Source organism: Lissotriton vulgaris, chromosome 6, assembly GCF_964263255.1.
Source record: "Lissotriton vulgaris chromosome 6, aLisVul1.2, whole genome shotgun sequence".
Taxonomy (NCBI): Eukaryota; Metazoa; Chordata; class Amphibia; order Caudata; family Salamandridae; genus Lissotriton; species Lissotriton vulgaris.
This window is the reverse complement of record NC_141694.1, coordinates 1,120,284,451-1,120,301,731: the sequence shown is the minus strand read 5'-3', so window position 1 is coordinate 1,120,301,731 and position 17,281 is coordinate 1,120,284,451. Positions and strand designations below refer to the sequence as shown.

General features: G+C 46.7%; 1 protein-coding gene across 3 annotated transcripts in view; it reads left to right on the top strand.

Moving 5' to 3' along the window:
• AHCTF1 (AT-hook containing transcription factor 1) overlaps positions 1–17,281 on the top strand; it is a 1,100,496-nt gene that overhangs the window by 7,786 nt on the left and 1,075,429 nt on the right. Inside the window, exon 1 of one of the 3 annotated variants that reach the window (XM_086927205.1) lies at positions 14,164–14,238. The exons of the other annotated variants lie outside the window; for them this stretch is intronic. The gene's annotated coding sequence lies outside the window, so the exon portion shown is untranslated. Of the gene's footprint in view, positions 1–14,163; positions 14,239–17,281 lie in introns of those variants that run through there. 3 annotated transcript variants of the gene reach the window in all.

The following is a 17,281-nucleotide window of genomic DNA, read 5'->3' as shown; positions in this document are numbered from 1 at the left end:
AGTCACCAGGTGCGCTGTGTTTAGCGTGCGCAATGTCCCCCTGGTACTCGCAGTCCCGACCCCTGAATGCAGTCCGTGGATGATGTCCGGTTGTCAGGTATTCCCCCTCTGCAGGGCTCCAAGGCTCTCCGCACCACGAGAAGGCTGAGGCTGAGGCTTAGTCCGAGTTCGTGTCCCAAAGAAAACAGCTGCGAGCGGCACGAAATGCAACTGTAGAAAAAACAGTCGAAGCAGGTGCCGAGAACTGTTGATATTTCACAGCTGTGGAGATAATTTCGCCAACTGTTCTCGTGGATCCTGCAAATTCTTCGGCAATTACAACTAGAAACGTCTTCTGTAGTGGTGACGAAGAGCAAATCGGCATCCATTGTGATTTTTCATCTGCTACTTCAGCAGCACACGAAACCGATCCTATTATCGCTCCACACGTACATGGGAGACTGACTACTTGCAACTTTGCAAGACTTTTGAGGCACTTCTCATCATAAAAAACTTTCTTTAGGTCATTACAACCATAAAAATGCATACAGTACATGAATCCAGAATAAATACATATCAAAAGTTAATTTGCCCTTTATTATACCCTGGAGAAGCATGCACGTATTTCCATGTGTTTTCTTTGTAAGTTTAACTCGATCAAGTGCTTTGATGTCTCGCACCCTGGTGGTTCGCTCCACCCTTTTATGATTTTGTAGAAATCAAAGAGTATTTCTAAGCATATCAGAAGTTCAGTTGTACGACATTTCAAATTCCGACTAATTTAGTTGTCCTGGATATTAATATAAGCAATTATAATGGCATTCAAACTAATAAAAAAAAAAAAAAGCCTGAGAGCAAAAGCCTGTGCTCCAATAAAGTTGCATGGCATGGCCCACCATGCAGTCAGTATACTTAAAATAGTTCTGTATTAAAAGGTAAAAGATATATATATATATATATATATATATATATATATATATATATATATATATATATATATATATATATGTACGTATTTTTATACAAAGGTCCAAGCTTTTTGAGAGGCACACGACAGCTTCCTCATTGTTGCAGCATATTTGTTTGCCCTACGCGTTTCGATGTCCAACTTGGTTAGCACAGCGGAACCTGCAGCACACCGGGTGCAATTAATTAGTAATGTACGCAGATAAGAGACCTTCAAAAGACAGAGAGGAAAGCTGCCTGCCCCTGATGAGAGGCATAACAGCCTCGAAACTCGTAGGGCGAACAAATATGCTGCAACAATGAGGAAATGGGGAAGCTGTCGTGTGCCTCTCAAAAAGCTTGGACCTTTGTATATAAATATGTATATGTATGTTTTTTTAAATTTACTAGAGTAGGTTGAAGGAAAGGAAGAAGCAAGTAATCACATTTTTGATGCATAGCTTCTAATGATCCACATTTTACCAAGGAACTTGGCAAGTGACTAAGGGTCTAGAGTCAGATTTTAGAATGCGTAACGCTTCTTGGTGGCATAGAGTTCTAAGCAACCTGCAAAAACGGGCTAGCCATTTAGTTCTCAGGGAATGATACATGGGACAGACAAAGAAAATATGGCAATTGACTCAACAGTGAGGGAGCAATCTGGGCAATACTGCGTTGCAGGGGGGGGACTGTCGCTAAGCAGCTGTAAAGGAATTCACTGAGAGGGAGCCAAATCTAAATTGTATATAGAGCTTCCTATCCTGCAGAATCGTGATGGCCTCCAGATATTGTTTGTAATCGCTTAGCAATTTGAATTCCATAAAATCTAATGTAAGGTGGCCCTCAGATGGGTGAGAAACAGTGGTCTCCGCCACCCAGTTCCAATATTGGGTCTTAATCCGTTCTTTACTAGGCAGTAATCCAAGGTCTTTTGTGTCCCACGAGCTCCTCAGTCCTATCTTTGGGAGCAGGGACCTCACCTTAGCAAACCAACCAATTTTCTTGAAGCGGTTGAGTGTGCAAACTTCATCAAGAGCAGCAGCATATGGGAGTGCTCAGGTGTTGTTTTCAGAAGCAGCCAGAAAAATAGGGGATGTAGCCTAGCTTTATTCACGATTGAGGGTCCACCCATATCTAATAGGGGTGTGGACATTTTTCAAAAATCTACTTGGCTAAGGGACAAAATGTCACAAAAATCTACTTGTCCTGGGAAGATATCGGCTTGCTCTACTTACTCCATAACTCACTAATGTAGGTCTGCCCGGCGAGAACCTGCACTACCATTAAGTGCAACATACTGTCCAATATATATTTCCAATGCAAGTCCCATGCACCCATAAATGCAACTGTGGTACGGGCTGGTTGTACAGCATGCGTGCAGATGCATCAGTGTGCACTGCACACCCAATTATCAACCTGTTTGCATGTGACAGATTTTCAAATGTAGAGAAATAGTACCTAAAGGCAGAGTGCAGACTGGTAATTGACTACATTTCTTGAAGCGTCTTTGGCACAGACTGTATTTTAGAATATGAATCTGTAGGACAGAAGGGTATTCTCCATCCTCGTGCCAACTCATAGCTTTCCAGTTTTAAAAATACTTACATGTGATGTTCTGATAAACGTGTGGATGGAAATAACTGCACTTCTTTGCAGAGCTTATGAACTTTTTCATGGGGCAGCAAAAAATTACATAGCACAGGTTCTGTGATTCACTAAGGCAGTATCCACAACTTAACAATACACAAGCATTTGCAATGCAATAGGTCTCGCATTAGGAAAGTTTGAGCTGTTGGTATTGTAAATGACAAATTTTATATTTCTCTGTTGGTTTTGAAAATAGCGAAATTAATAGCTTTGTCATTTACAATGCCAATAGTTTTAACTTTCGCAAATGTGACACCTATAGCATTTGTAATGCAATATGTGTTGTATTTACGTGACTTAGATGTATTGATATTACTAATAACAATGTAGCATACTTATGTGGCAATGAGTGGTATTGTGTGTGGTGTTACATTCCGTAGAGTGTAATTATATGGCACTGAGTGGTATTTGGAGTGTATGTTGCATTGAGTGCAATGTAGTTATGAAGCATAATTATGTGGCACTCAGTGGTATTGTGTGGAGTGTGCTGCATTCAGTAGAGTGTAATTATGTGGCGTGTAATTATGTGGCACTGATTGGTATTTGGAGTGCATGTTGCATTGAGTGCAGTGTAATTATGTGGCTTTTAATGTGGCACAGAGTGGTATTTGGAGTGTATGTTGCGTTGAGCGCAGTGTAATTATGTAGCATATAATATGTGGAGTGTATGTTGTAATCAGTAGACAGCGATTAATACATGCCTAGAATTCCAGGGGATAGGCAAAGCGAGTGAGCTTAACTTCTAGTAGAGGTTTGGGAGGATCCCCAAATATATACATATATCTTTAAGGAATTAATGGTGCACTTTAAAGAAAAATAGGTTCACCTACATTTACTAGAAAGCCATAAGTTTTTAATGGGCACACAAGAAATATTTCAGTACATTTATGGTGCTTGAAGGAGGCCTGACCTTCCTCAAGAGCGGACCCAATTTGTGATTGGTGCACTCTAAAATTTCAGGAATTACTTCCAGTATGCCAGGGCCAGAAGATTGCTATGAGCTATGCCAAGAGTTACCTTCGGTATGATAAAGCAATTTTTTTGTAATGTGTCCCCCCTCCTCCATATGCCACAGGTACCTGCCAACTGTCAAAAAATGCTGATATGCCCGAGCCAGAATTTTACCATGGGTGCCCCTGCTGTTAAAAATGCTTTGGTGTGCTACAGTCCGCTTTTTGCAAATCGATATCACACTCTTGCGCTCTCTCTTACGCCAAGAATTACGCCTAATATGTCGGCACCAGGTATTTGCCATGGTTGCCCCCATATGCCAAATATTACCTGCGTTGTGCCAGGGACTGCACTGTGCCACGAGCTCGCCCCCCAACCCCATGCCATCTATGGGATGCCCTCCCCGTAGACCAAGAATGATTTCCAGTATGCTGGGTCATGGGCACAAGCATAGCACACATTCCCTCCCATACGGTCACGCACAGGGCCATTTTTCCCATATGTTGCCCTTGGTAACCCCATCTTACCTTTTAGTGAAGCTTCGAAGCATCTTTTTGTATTAACACTACTCCAGAGTCAACCGGCATTGTCAATTCGGATTATTCATGGACGAGGGGAAAGAAATCGTGCACTTCCATTAAACAGGTACAAGGTTTGCACTTGGCTTTCCATGCAGATCAGACAGTAACAGCGTTGGAAGGGGGCTTAATGCACTGAAATATTTAAAAACATACCATCCAGGTGGTCTTAATCCATGCAGGACTACTTCAGGTAAAAGTAGCCTTTTAGCCAGCAACATCTGCATGCTGGTATTTTTAGGTAGGACAGGTTAAAGGTGTCACAAGACAACCAACAATTACGTTAAAGATATTTTTTTAATCTTGTTTCAGTTTATGCCTTTATTCTTGGAAGCAATCAAATGTTGTTCAGTGAATCGTTGGCAAGGCGGAGGATTGTATTTCAAGTACAGATGTTAACATTCTAGTGCTAATGAGCAAACACTCCTTCATTTAATATACAAAAAAATGTTTTCAACTTTAAAACCTTTACTGCCCCCCACGAAAGCCCTCATGGGGTGCAGGACGTGTGTCATCCATCATAGCTCACCCCTACCTCCCAATAGCGCCTGTGATCAAGCAGCTTAACAGCAGCAACTGAACGGTCTAAATTGAGAAATGAAAGAAGAAAAAAAGCGCCTCGCATCTCGCCGTGCCGATGTACATCACCTAGGCGCTACAATTGGTGGCATTTTTTGCAGATTCTAAAGCAAGTGTGGGGGAAGGGCAGAGGGCGGTGGCGGCGTGTGTCTGTGTGTGTGCAGGGGGGTGGGGGGCGGCAGCGTGTGTATGTGTGCGCGCGCCTGTGTGTGTGTGTGTGTGTGCCTGCATGCAGAGGGATGGGGGCTGGCTGTGTCTGTGTGTGTGTGCGCCGTTAATGCATGCGAGCGAAGCGAAAGCTGGGGCTGTGAGTTCGTCTGCGCAAGCGCGGCTCAGACGCGCGCTCCCGTGGTCAAAACTGAGACTGCAAAAGCGCGCGTCTGAGTCGTGTCCACATTCCCAAATACGGCTGACCCTAGTTGTCGAAGCTGACAGCAATCAATGCTTCGCATTGAATGCAGGTCGTGCTTCGACCTAACAAGAGGAAGTAATGGGCAATTAAATCAATCTCTCCTTTTACACTGCTGGGCAGGTGTGGTGTGATCTTCCGGAAAATCGTGTAATTCTGTTGCAGGATGCTGACATGGGAGTTGTGGGAAGCCTGGTGAAATATACAGTTTTAACGTTGCAGCAACTATTTCAATCAGTTTGTTTCTTTCAGAAGCTGAGCATTTCAAGGGTCTAAGGGATGAAGCGTAGATATTTCAAAATGGGCACATTCATTAAGAAGGCGCAAAGACAGGCACACAGGAAAATTTCTTTGTGGCAAATCCTGTCGAAATAGAAAAACAAAACTTTATGTCTACATAGGACGAACATTCACACAGGTGGAAGAGTCACTATTCCTTGGATCTGGTAGGGGATGCGTTTTTTACTGCTGACGTAACTGTGCAACAAAAACGACAGTATTTGCATAAAATTCTGAGGTGGGAATATTGTATAATTCCAAACAGTTGTCAAAAAAATGTGATTGTGAGACCTATAAATTTGTATTTAGATAATTTCTGTTTTTTATTGAGTTTGCTTCTGAGATTTTTGCAGTTTTATATTGTAGCAAATGACAGATGATCCCCCACTGATGGCAGGTCCTGTGTACATGTGTGACTCAAATACAGAGCCACTCTAATTATGAGGTGATACAGCTGCCTCATTTCCACATCATTCGCTATATAATCCATCATGTGCTGCTTAAACTGCAAATTTTAACAAAAAAAAATGTTGATTCTAGCTCAAACAGATCAAAAGTTACTAAAAAAAAGTAGGGACACGTCCTACCGTTCAGTGGAAAGCTCATGGCAAGTAGTGACTGATTACTTTTCCATTGCTTAATGCTGTATTTGGGAGTTAACCTTAAAGTAATGAGGCAAAACATTTATATAGACCGTGTTACTGTGTACAGATGTGAAAATAATAACAATTAAGAATAATAAAGTAATACGTGAAAAAAATGTGCTGCATTATGCTATATAATTATCATTTTGTGGCCACATAATTTAGTCAGCACTGCCAGATAATTTAGACCTTTCCTGACACTTCATTACAGTGGCTCTGCTTATTTAGTACAGACTGCCAGAGCGCTGGGCACAGTAGGGGCTGTTTAGAGTAGGTATAGGAGACTAAAAATGCGACCGAATAAAAGTTTAGGGTAACAGTAATGAGTCTAAAATGTGGACTATACCCGTTTCTTGACCGGATTAAAGCCAATAAAATTGACATGGGCGTGAGGCTTTTCCTCTGCCGCAGTTGCATGATTGGGAAGTAAAGTGTGGACACTGGTTAAGCGAGAAGATGTGGAGCGAATGGGTTGGGGGGGCTAGGTGAGCACTATTTTCTTAAAAGGATTCAATCAGGACACACACATGGTCCTAAGCTAGGCGGGCAGTGGTTACTTAACTCACTAGAACATCTCACATTTATATGTGATAGTCTATACATTTTCCTTCATCAGCTCAACACAGAGTACAGCCTAATCCGAAATTAATGTAATAATTTGTTTCTCGCATTTCAAAGCTACTAATTGTATAAATGAACATAGCTATTTGAATGTACTTGTAGTATTGTCTATCATTCAATCCATTATGGGTAGGGGGGATTTACTATATCTTCTGCCGGTTGCTGTACCATATAAGACTAAAAAAAGATGTCCCCTTTTGGCGACATATGGTATTGCACTCTGCAACATGGCTAGGTGAGAAACAATCACTCGGGGAATTGTAAGCGCGCTACTCACCCGTGAGGTTCTCAAGGCACTGGTGGGGGAAGAGAGTCGGCAGTGCTGTTCAGCCGAAGAGCCAGGTCTTGAGTGCCTTCCTGAAGGTGTTCAAGGAGGTGGGCGTGTCTGATCTCTGTTGGGGGGTGGGTCAGAGAGTCTGCAGTGCTGTTCAGCCGAAGAGCCAGGTCTTTAGTGCCTTCCTGAAGGTGTTCGGGGAGGAGGCGTGTCTGATGTCTGTCGGGAGCTTGTTCCAGGTCTTGGCCGCGATGTAGGAAAAGGATCTTCCTCCTGCTTTGGTGCTGTGGATGCAAGGGTTTTCGGCTAGGGTGAGGTTGGCTGATTGGAGTAGATTTGAGTACGTGGAAGGTGACTGTCGTTGAGGTATTTGGGTCCAGTATTGTGTAGGCACTTGTAGTCGTTGGTGAGAATCTTGAAAGTGACTCCCTTCTCCACGGGAAGCCAGTGGAGCTTCTGTAGGTGTTGGCTGATGTGCTTGTGTCTAGGGTTGCTGAGGATGAGTGTAGCGGTGGTGTTCTGTATTGTCTGGAGTCTGCGGAGTAAGGACTTGTTTAAGCTAGCGTAGAGTGCGTTTCCATAGTCCAACCTGCTGGTGATGAGTGCATGGGTGACTGTCTTCCTTGACTCATCGGGGGGGGGATCCATCTGAACATCGTACGGAGGATGCAGATGGAGGTGACGTTTTTTGACCTATCGGTTCATGGAGAGGGATGAGTCAAGTACGATGCTAAGGTTTCTGGCATGGTCTGTGAAGGTTGGTGGGTTGCCAAGGGTGGGGGGCCACCAGGTGTTGTCGCATGCTGAAAGGGTGGTTCCGGGGATGAGGATTTCAGTCTACTCTGAGTCTTAGGCAGCTGTTGGTCATCCAGGCTGCGACGTCCTGCATTCCTCCTGGAAGTTGAGTCTGGTGGTGCTGGGGTCCTTGGTGAGGGAGAGGATGAGCTTGGTGTCGTTGGCGTAAGATAGCTGAGGCCGTGTTGTCGAACGATGGTGGCGAGGGGCCATGTCGTCGTTGAAGAGGGTGGGCTCAGAGATGACCCCCTGTCGGACTCGGCGTATGATTTCTGTTAAATCGGAGAGGAAGGGTGGCAGTCAGATCCTTTTGGCTTCTGCCGGTGAGGAATGATTGGATCCAGTCGAGGGCGGTTCCTTGTATGCTGGTGCTGTGCAGTCTGGCTGTAATTGTGCAATTGGAGACGTTGTCGAAAGCTGCTGATAGGTCGAGTAGAATCAGGGCTGCGGTGTAGCCTTGATCTAGGAGGGTGCGGGTGTCGTCTGTGGCGGTGATTAGGGCGGTCTTGGGGCTGTGGTTGCTTCAGAATCCGGATTGGGATGGGTCGAGGATGTTGTTGTCTTCGATGAATGTCGTCTGCTCCGCGTTGGCTGTTATCTCCGCGTCTTTAGCAGCAAAGGGGGAGCGAGATGAGCCGGTAGTTCTTGAGGTCCGTGGGGTCGGCTGAAGGCTTCTTAAGCAGGGGCCTGACTTCTGCGCATTTCCAGTCGTCTGGGAAGTTGCTGGTTTCAAAGGTGTTGTTGATGGTGTGTTATAGTTCTGGTGCGATGGCGGCTCTGTGGAAGATGTGTAGTGGGCAGGGGTCGGTGGGGGCCCCTGAGTGGATGCTGTTCATGGATGAGGCGGTCTCTTTGGCCGTGATCGGTGTCCAGGAGGAGATGGTGGGCTGGCTGGTGTGGGTGGAGGGGGGCCGGTTGCGGAGTCTGGTATCTGGTTGACAAAGTTGTTGTAGAGGTTTTTGATCTTCAGGTAGAAGTGGGATCCGATTTTTTTCACAGAGGTCTTGATTTCGGGTGATATCTGTGGTTTCGCTGCTGGGTTTGGTGAGTTCCTAGATTACACTGAAAAGTTCCTTGGAGTTGCTGGAGTTGGCGAGGATTTTGTTGTGGATGAAGGACCTTCTGGTGGTTCTGATTTGTTGGTGGTAGTCTGTCATGGCGTCCTTGTAGGTGATGTTGTTTCCAGGCGTCTTACTGCTTCTCCAGTTCTTCTCCAGGCGCCTGCAGCTGCGTTTGGCTTTTTTTGAGATTGGTGGTGAACCAGGTGGCTATCTTGGAGCGCTGTTTTTCTGGGTAGAGTAGCGGGGTGAGTTTGTCTGTGCAGTTGGAGATCCAAGTGTGGAATTCCCTGGCCGCAAGGTTGGCGTTGGTTGCAACGGTGGGGGTGTTGTGCTTGAGTGTGGAGGTGAGCTGTTCCTCGGTGACTCTGCTTCAGTTCCTTTGCGGTGGGTGTGGAGCTAGTTTGGGCGGTTTGGGTTTGTTGACGAAGAAGTGTACGCAGTGGTAGTTGGTCCATGGGGGGTTGCTTTGGTGTTATTGAAGCGGACGCGGTTTCCTCCTATGAATATAGGGTTGAGGGTGTGTCCTGACTTGTGGGTTGGTGCGGTGACAAGTTGTTTCAGTCCGATGTTGACGAGGTTGTCCCAGAGGGTGGTGGAGGTAGGGCCATTTATAATGCCAATAACTCCAACTTTATTGACATGCAGTGCTGGTGCCTTGCTCACTAGGGACCTTTAGGAGCAGCTTGCGGTACTGCACTGAAACATACAATGCTGGTTCCTGGCTCACTACGCAAGCATTTGCAATGCACTAGGTCTCACCTTATTGAAAGTAAGAACTATTGGTGTTGCATTATTATTTGAAACACGAATACCTCAAACTCTTTTTAAACTTTGCTGTGTACCCATATGTTCTACTACTGGATTCAGTAAATCTGGTACGCCTATACTAGTCACAGTATTGAGTTTGGGTGAGGTATCAGAGCAAAAAATGTTTCCTCAGTTACTTTTCTACTCAACAACTTAATATAAAGAATATTTTGCTAACTGGGACTTAAAATAGTTACATGTTTCATTTTAATTTCACTGAAAACAGTGGTGCGAGGACTGCAATTTTTTGTGGGGAAGACTGAATTGGACTAAAAGTCAGTGGGCATGTATGTATTATGAAAGTGGTGGTGAAACTTTGTTTTTTCTCAGATTAGGACGCACCTTAGACCCTTGCTTGGACCCTTACTCCATTTTGATTTTGATGATAGGATGGAGATTGAGGGAAAGGCTTTCCCAGTTTCAATTATTAATTATTATAGACCAAGCTGGCCTAGATCTTCTGATGATAGTTTTTGTAACTTTGTTATAAATCAAGTGCTTGAAAGAATAGATTATGGGCATAGCAAAGGATCAATATGGTGTAATCTATTAATGAAATCCACCGTAGCGGTCAGTTACACTTAATTAAGTAGATGGCCATTCTTTTGACTTATTCCGAGCCATAATGAAATATAAGTTGATTCAACTATTGTTTGGTCAAATTCCTGCCTCTTCTTCATTTACACCTAAAAACAAGTTAAGACCTTGTAAGCATAGATTTTGAAACATTTCGTTTTCTTTCTGTATGCTCTCAATCAACTGCAGAGCACTAGTCATTGCTTCCTGAAATAGCTACAGTTCAACATTGGGAACTTCTTGTATTTTATCTCAAAGGAGAGCATTGAGAAGTTGTTTATAGATTCGTCAAGTACATTGACTTTGTTTTATGTTTGTTAGTTCATTTGTGGAAGAGAGACTTCTGCTAACAAAATGTATGCAATTAACAAACATTTGTTTGAGTTCAGGCTGTCCTTTATGTGACTAACTACATTTGTTTTTAGGTCTCGCGTGGGCGTGGCAGCAAAGCTGCTCCGCCTCTGCGAGAGAGATTGTTAAAAAAAAAAATCTAAAGGGGACTCTAAACCCCGCCCCTCCTTTCCATTGGGTAGCGTCATCGTTTATGGTAAATGCTGGCTTCCCAATGGAAAGGAGTGTTCTGGGCTGCCACCCTGTCCATTTTTCGGACAGCCCCTCCAGACACCATGGTCTGGTTTGTGACTTGTTGTGAAGACTTTTCTTATCTGCTAGTGTATTTAACAAGCAGATAAGAAAATACTTCAGTACAGCCGTGAAGCAGACAAGCTGTTTTGAGCACTCCCCCCTCCTCTCAACGTATTGCCCCTCCCCTGCCACCTCTCTGCCTCCCTCCCTCTTCTCTCTCCCATGACTCATTCTTTCATGTTTTTGTTTGGAGCACGATGTGTGTGCCGTAAGCTGAGCCCTGCAACCTCTTGTTGTCATTGTGACTGCGAAGCACTCTTTGTGCCTGTGTCTGTTGTTTCTGTGTCTGCAGCGCCAAGAAGCTGCTGCGCTCTGTACGGAGCACGCTCTACGCTGGCAGGGCCTCACAGCTGTATCATCCTCTGAGTTCTGCATGTCACTGAGCCAAAGGGCACGCTTAAAAATCCTGTCAAAACACATGCACTCTCTTGTATGTGTGTGTGTGTCGGTGTGCTGCTGTCTCGCCTCCTCTCTCAGATTCCTGGTGCTGCCGTGGACAAACAAGCCTGCTGTAAATGCTTTACTCAGTGCGTCCGTTGGGAATCGGGAAACCCCTTGCACAGCTTTCCCCCCTCCTCCCCTTGCAATCACAGTCAGGGCAGAAGAGGGGAGACCCTGTGGCGTCACTGGCCCGGACTGTGCAATAGAAAGTGAGGGGGCGTGCAAACAAAATATGACACCCCCAGCACGGCACTATCTGTCTCGTCCCATCCCGGCCCCCTGCCTGCCTGCCCGCCCCCGCCTCCAACGCTCCAGAGAGGGGCGGGGGCCTGCTATGTGTGAGAGGCAGGAGACAGCCTCCACCCCCAGTCGGGGACGAGCACAGGGCCCCAGACCTGCCTCTAGCAGCATGAGCTCCCGTAAGCATGAGAGGACGCTTCCTCTCACCCCAGGCCAGGCGCCTCCGGTTCTTACATACCCCAGACCAGTGGCGGTTTCTGGTTAAGGGCGTCGGGGCTCCGCCCCCTTTATTTTCATCCCCCCCAGCGTCGGCATTGCTAAAGTAAATAAACTCTTTAAGGGAAGTCTATTATAAAAAAAAATTACACACGTTTGTTGGGGGCAAGGCAGTTGATGTGCAGACACACTGCCAGCCAGTCCGATAGTTACATTCCTAAACTTCCTGCCTCTGGGCGAGCCCTGGCGCTTGAGTGACTGAGAGAAATGTATTTGCCGGGCGGATGAGCTCACATCCCTGAGGTCTGTGAGGTCATCAGCTCGGCAAAGACATTGACTCGAGCTCCAGTCTCCACCCCCTGATGACGTGTGGGTAAAGTTTGGCCCGGGCGCTTCAGGTTGAAGCCCTGAAGCACCGGGGATCCACGTCAGTCAGGGAGAGGAGATGATGGTTACCCCACCCTTTCCCGATTCGTCACAGGGGGTGGTACCTGCCCTATGACGAGTTGTGAAGGGGTGGGGTAGAGGCTGCAGTTTATGCTGTATGCGTTCCGAGGTTTGCATTAGTCATGCGTGTCAAGCCTCCTTCTGGAACACAGTGTCATTCCAAGCTGAAACACACCTCGGTGCGAGTGTTCAGCTGTGAAATATGCCGAGTGGAGGGAGTTGTCTCAACAATTTTCTCTCAGGCTGGCCGGGGAGCTCATCATTGCGCTCATAAATGGTTTGTGCGTTGTGTAAAATGAGTTATTATTTTTATGGCAAAAGATGTCCACAACAGACGGCTTCGGTGGGGGAGGCTGTCTCGTCCGGTGAGGGCTCCTTTAAAGATGTCTCCTCAGACACCCCGGCTCAGAGACGGCCCCGGAGGAGCATCTGGGAGTGAGGACGTGGGGAGGGCGCCGTTTCCTGGGAGAGGCCTCTGGGGCCAGGGGGGGGACTGGCCTCTCCCTAGCAGTGCCACCCGCTGCCTACCCTTCCACCCCGTCTGCGTGTGCCAGGCTCGGCCTCTCTCACAGGCGCACAATAATCCATTTAACCCGCATCCTGAAAATATCTAAAATGGAAGCAAAGGGGATTAAGCATGTCTTTGTGCATTAAATGGATTAAATCGTAATGCAGCAGCAGTCTGTATCCGTGTGCCAACCCCACAATCTGCATACGTGCCTGTACACAAACAAATGTAGGCCCTTGGAGGGCAAGGAGGGTCTTGAACCCTTCTAGTTCCCGGTGTGAGAAGTGAAAGGCTCTCTGTCCCTGTGCCAATCCACAGACTCTGTATATATGCCAGGGCACAGCCACGCAGACAAAGGCTCTCTGCCCCTGAGCCAATCCACAGACTCTGTATATGTGCCAGGGCACAGCCGCGCAGTGAAAGGGTCTCTGCCCCTGTGCCAATCCAGACTCTGCATATGTGCCAGTGCATAGCCACGCAGTGAAAGGCTCTCTGCCCCTGTGCCAATCCACAAACTCTGTATTTGTGCCAGTGCACAGCCGCGCAGTCAAAGGCTCTCTGTCCCTGTGCCAATCGACAGAATCTGTATATGTGCCAGGGCACAGCCACGCAGTGAAAGGCTCTCTGCCCCTATGCCAATCCACCGACTCTGTATATGTGCCAGTGCACAGCCCCCGAAGGTAAAAGGTTCTCTGCCTCTCTGCTAATCCACAGAAGCTGTAACGTGCCAGTACCCAGCCTCCGAAGATAGACCTGAAGGGTTCTCTGCCCCTGTGCCAATCGAAAAATCTATACATACACGTATATATGCCAGTCCACAGCCCTGCTGTGAAAGTCTCTCTGCCCCTGTCCCAATCCACAGAATCTGAATGGTGCCAGTACCAGTCCCCGAAGTGAGACCTGAATGGCTCTCTGACCCTGTGCCAATCGAAAGAATCTGTATACGTGCCAGTGCACAGCAGGCTCACCAAGGAGAGTTGGTCTGCAAACCTTCTTCCGAGTTTTTTTTAACATGTTTAGAATGACTGTTTTCCATGACAACTTTTGGAAACAGCATTGTCGACAGTCTGCTCATCTTTATTGGAACCCCCGTTGTATCCACGCACTCTAAGATAACATAATGTATCACAATAGTCCCTGGTCGTCAAGCACGGACGAAATCTATGGATTAACTGAACATTACTGCCAGTGCATTAAATGTAAATTGTGTGTGCAATTTTCAGCCAGTCTAAGCAGTTAAGCCAGCAACAATCTGCATTCTGGGATTTGTAGATTCACTTTGTCCACCGCTCACTATAAAACTTGTGTGGCAGCATTCCATTGTAGTTTGAGCTGTGATATCACAACGCTGCTCCAACCAATCCTTGGACTTGGGATGCTGCGTGTAAGTGCTGTCAATGGCCTGAGTGGGTGAGCGAACGTATTGATGAATAGTTGCACATTTGTGTGTTTTTCCTATGGACTCGGAGACAGGTCTGAATGGATTATTTCGGGCCTGTAGTCAGAGAGGAGACAGAAGCCATGCTGACAGGACAACTCCCGTGGAACCTAGCAGGGGTCACTCACACTGGCATTCTAGAACAAGCCCTCAGGAAGGTAAGCGCCATGGGAAAGTTTGGCAGTGAATACATTTGATTTGATTTGAAATAGAAGTCTTTTTCTGTTTTTGTGCACGTCGTAATTGTATTTCAGAACACCTTAGTTGAAATGTTTTTAAGGGAATGGCATGCTACTGGGACACAGCATCCTAATTTAGTTTTGCAGGATTTGTATAAGAGGTCAACTGTAAAGTTTAAAAACGAAGATATGCTTTTTACAACAGAGGGAGTGAAATACAGCCTAAATGGTGGTTGATTAATCAGTTTGACAGCACTTTCCATTTTTCACTGTCCTGTTTTGAGTCTGAGGCCTATTTAATTATTTTGTTTTTCAATCTGTATCTTTTCAAGTAGAGACAATTTGTCTGAACAGTTTCATGGTTGATTTACACTATAAAGTGGCACCAGATACTAAAGTCACATGCAAAGATTGTTTTATGTTTAATATATTACATGCAAATATCAGGAAAATGCGCTTTGAATGGTGTCAATACTTCTTACTGGTTGGGCTATGACCAGCGGCGGTGCGTCCATTGGGGGTGTTGGGGCGTTGCCCCATTAGCCATGTGGACGACCGTCATGCTGATGCTGCTCATACACTCTTATTTAATTTTTTTTATTATTTCTGAGAGCGCACTCTCTCGTGACTCGCCTGGAGAGAGCTCTGCCGGGACAAGCCCGACTGAACCGGGGACATCGCACTGCAGAAGGACTGTGGGGGCGGGGCTACGGCAGTGAGTGACAGCGCAGCAGAATAGAGATGTAGCCAGCAGCTGCAGCAGTGAGTGTGCGCATGTCAAAGTAAGGCTTAGTAATTTTTAGTACTGGCTCAAGCATGCGCACACAAAGTACTGCTTCTTTCCTCCCTAAATTGTAACTCGGAATTTGGCAGGGACCCGGACCCCCGGGTCTCATTATGGGCAGGAATAACGCTGCTCTTAGCCAATCCTGGCGCAGTAGCGCTGCTAGTGCTGCGCCAGGATTGGCTGGAGTCACCGCGCGGTGGTAGTGGTGCTGGTTCATAACGCACTGCATGGCCAATCACACCATGGCGTATGCAAAGCCATGCAGTGGATTGGCCATTTCCTCTAGTGTTGTTGGTACATCACCGCGCCAGGCGCGCTGGTGCCTGTTGCGTCACGAGAGAGTGTCCAGTCGTCGTGTCCCTCACCTCGAGCTTGGCTCGCCGCTGTTTGTACTCACTAAGACAACAACAGTACAGTCAATGTAAGTTTTTTACACTGTGTGTGACAGGGCTGCGTTAAGGAGGCTTGGGTAAGAGCATTACCTCCCTGTGATTGGTCTCTCTGTGTTCGCTATGATAGTGACATCTCACAATCGGTGTTTCAGCATAAGCGGGACCAGGCAACAAACAGTGAAAAAAGACGTTCTATAACGTAGAGTGTTTCACCCTCAAATGTTTGTTTAATTGATAACTGACAGCACTCTCTTCATAGGTCACACGGTAATCATTCACAGGGCACCAGAGGGTGGTTGGTTCCCGCTCTGCTGTCCCGTGAGAGGAGCTCGCGGCCCCTTCCATATCCATTCTCGCGGCGGCCTAGGACTGTGATCGGACCATCTGAGGCGGTGATTCTGACAAGCGTTCACTTCACACGGACGACACATACACGCACTCAAGCGGACATACTATATGACAGAGTTTGAAAGCTCCCAGTGCACACAGGGCAGGAACATCTGAACAAATGAGCTCCCTTGCATTGTCACCAACTCCACGTTTAAGCTGTTTAGAACTCAATAAACATCTGTGAATGGAATTGCCAAACACCCTGGCATCGAAGAGGTTAAAGTGCTTGCAGCGTCCCTGTTTGTGGCCGAGTTGGACTTGGCGTGTGGACAGCAGTGTGGATTACATGTATGATTGTCATCAATGTCTATTGTCACAATATCAACAAGAAGCTGTGCGTGGTTGATTAGAGTGATGAAGTAACCCACTCACTACTGGTGTCATGGCTGTCACCAAGTGTAAACAGCAATGCCTGTGCATGTCTTCCGTCATTGGTTTATGAAAGGTGCCCAGCGTGGTCTGACCAATAGACAGTGCTGCTACTGACAGCACTTTGAGTGAAGTGCCGGACTAGAGTGAAGAGATGTTGCACTGCAATTAGAAGTACTGATGGTGTCGGAGATGCTTTGATGCACATGAATCAATAGTTGTATCCTTTGTGACCAGAACAGAAAGCAAAATCATGCCTAAAACCAATGAAAAAATACATAAATGTTTCATTACATGACTGCATACAGTCCACATGCATCAGTGTGCAAAGTTCCTATTGGCACAACCCCGGCCTGCAAATCCCAGCGCAGTGGAGGAAGAATTAACCCAGCCTCCCCAGGCAGTAACTCCTGGGCTGCGCACCGACTGTTTGCCGGCCACTGCAGCTCAACTCCCATGACGCCAGGCCAGGGTGGCCCCCTCACTCACTGCACCCAATATGTTACCGGAAGGGTCTGCGCCTCACGGCCACCCCATGTCAGTCACCCCTGCCATGCCCTTAACTATAAACCCCTCGCGCCGACCCGGCGCAGTTCTACATATCGCCCACCCCCCGCACCCCTCTACACCTGGGCAGGCCCAACTCTTGGTGCCAGGGGATAGCCTTGCCCAAACCCAGCAGGTGATGAGTGGCGCTGGGAGCGAGACCGGCTCTGCCGTCGTCCGCTCCGGCAGAGTTTGGCACTTGGAAAGAAACCCTACTCAGTGGTTATTAGTGCATTCTCTGGGAAGGTGTGGCAGTTGATCTTGTTGTCATGTATCCTAGCACTAGTGTGGCCTTATCATAGATGTGCATTCAGGAGCTGACCGAGTGTTGAATTTTAACATGTTTGGACAAGGTGAATTAAGTGTGTAGTGGCATCCTTTCTGTTGTACTTAGTGTGAGGTTACATTACGATAAGACATTGGAAGATGCAGTTGCTGTCTTACAGGCAGCATGTGTCAGCACTGAGAGTGTGCAAGTTTAATTTCTATTGACTGAATAGTGTATCAGCAGCATTTCTTCACTAAGATATGCGATTTA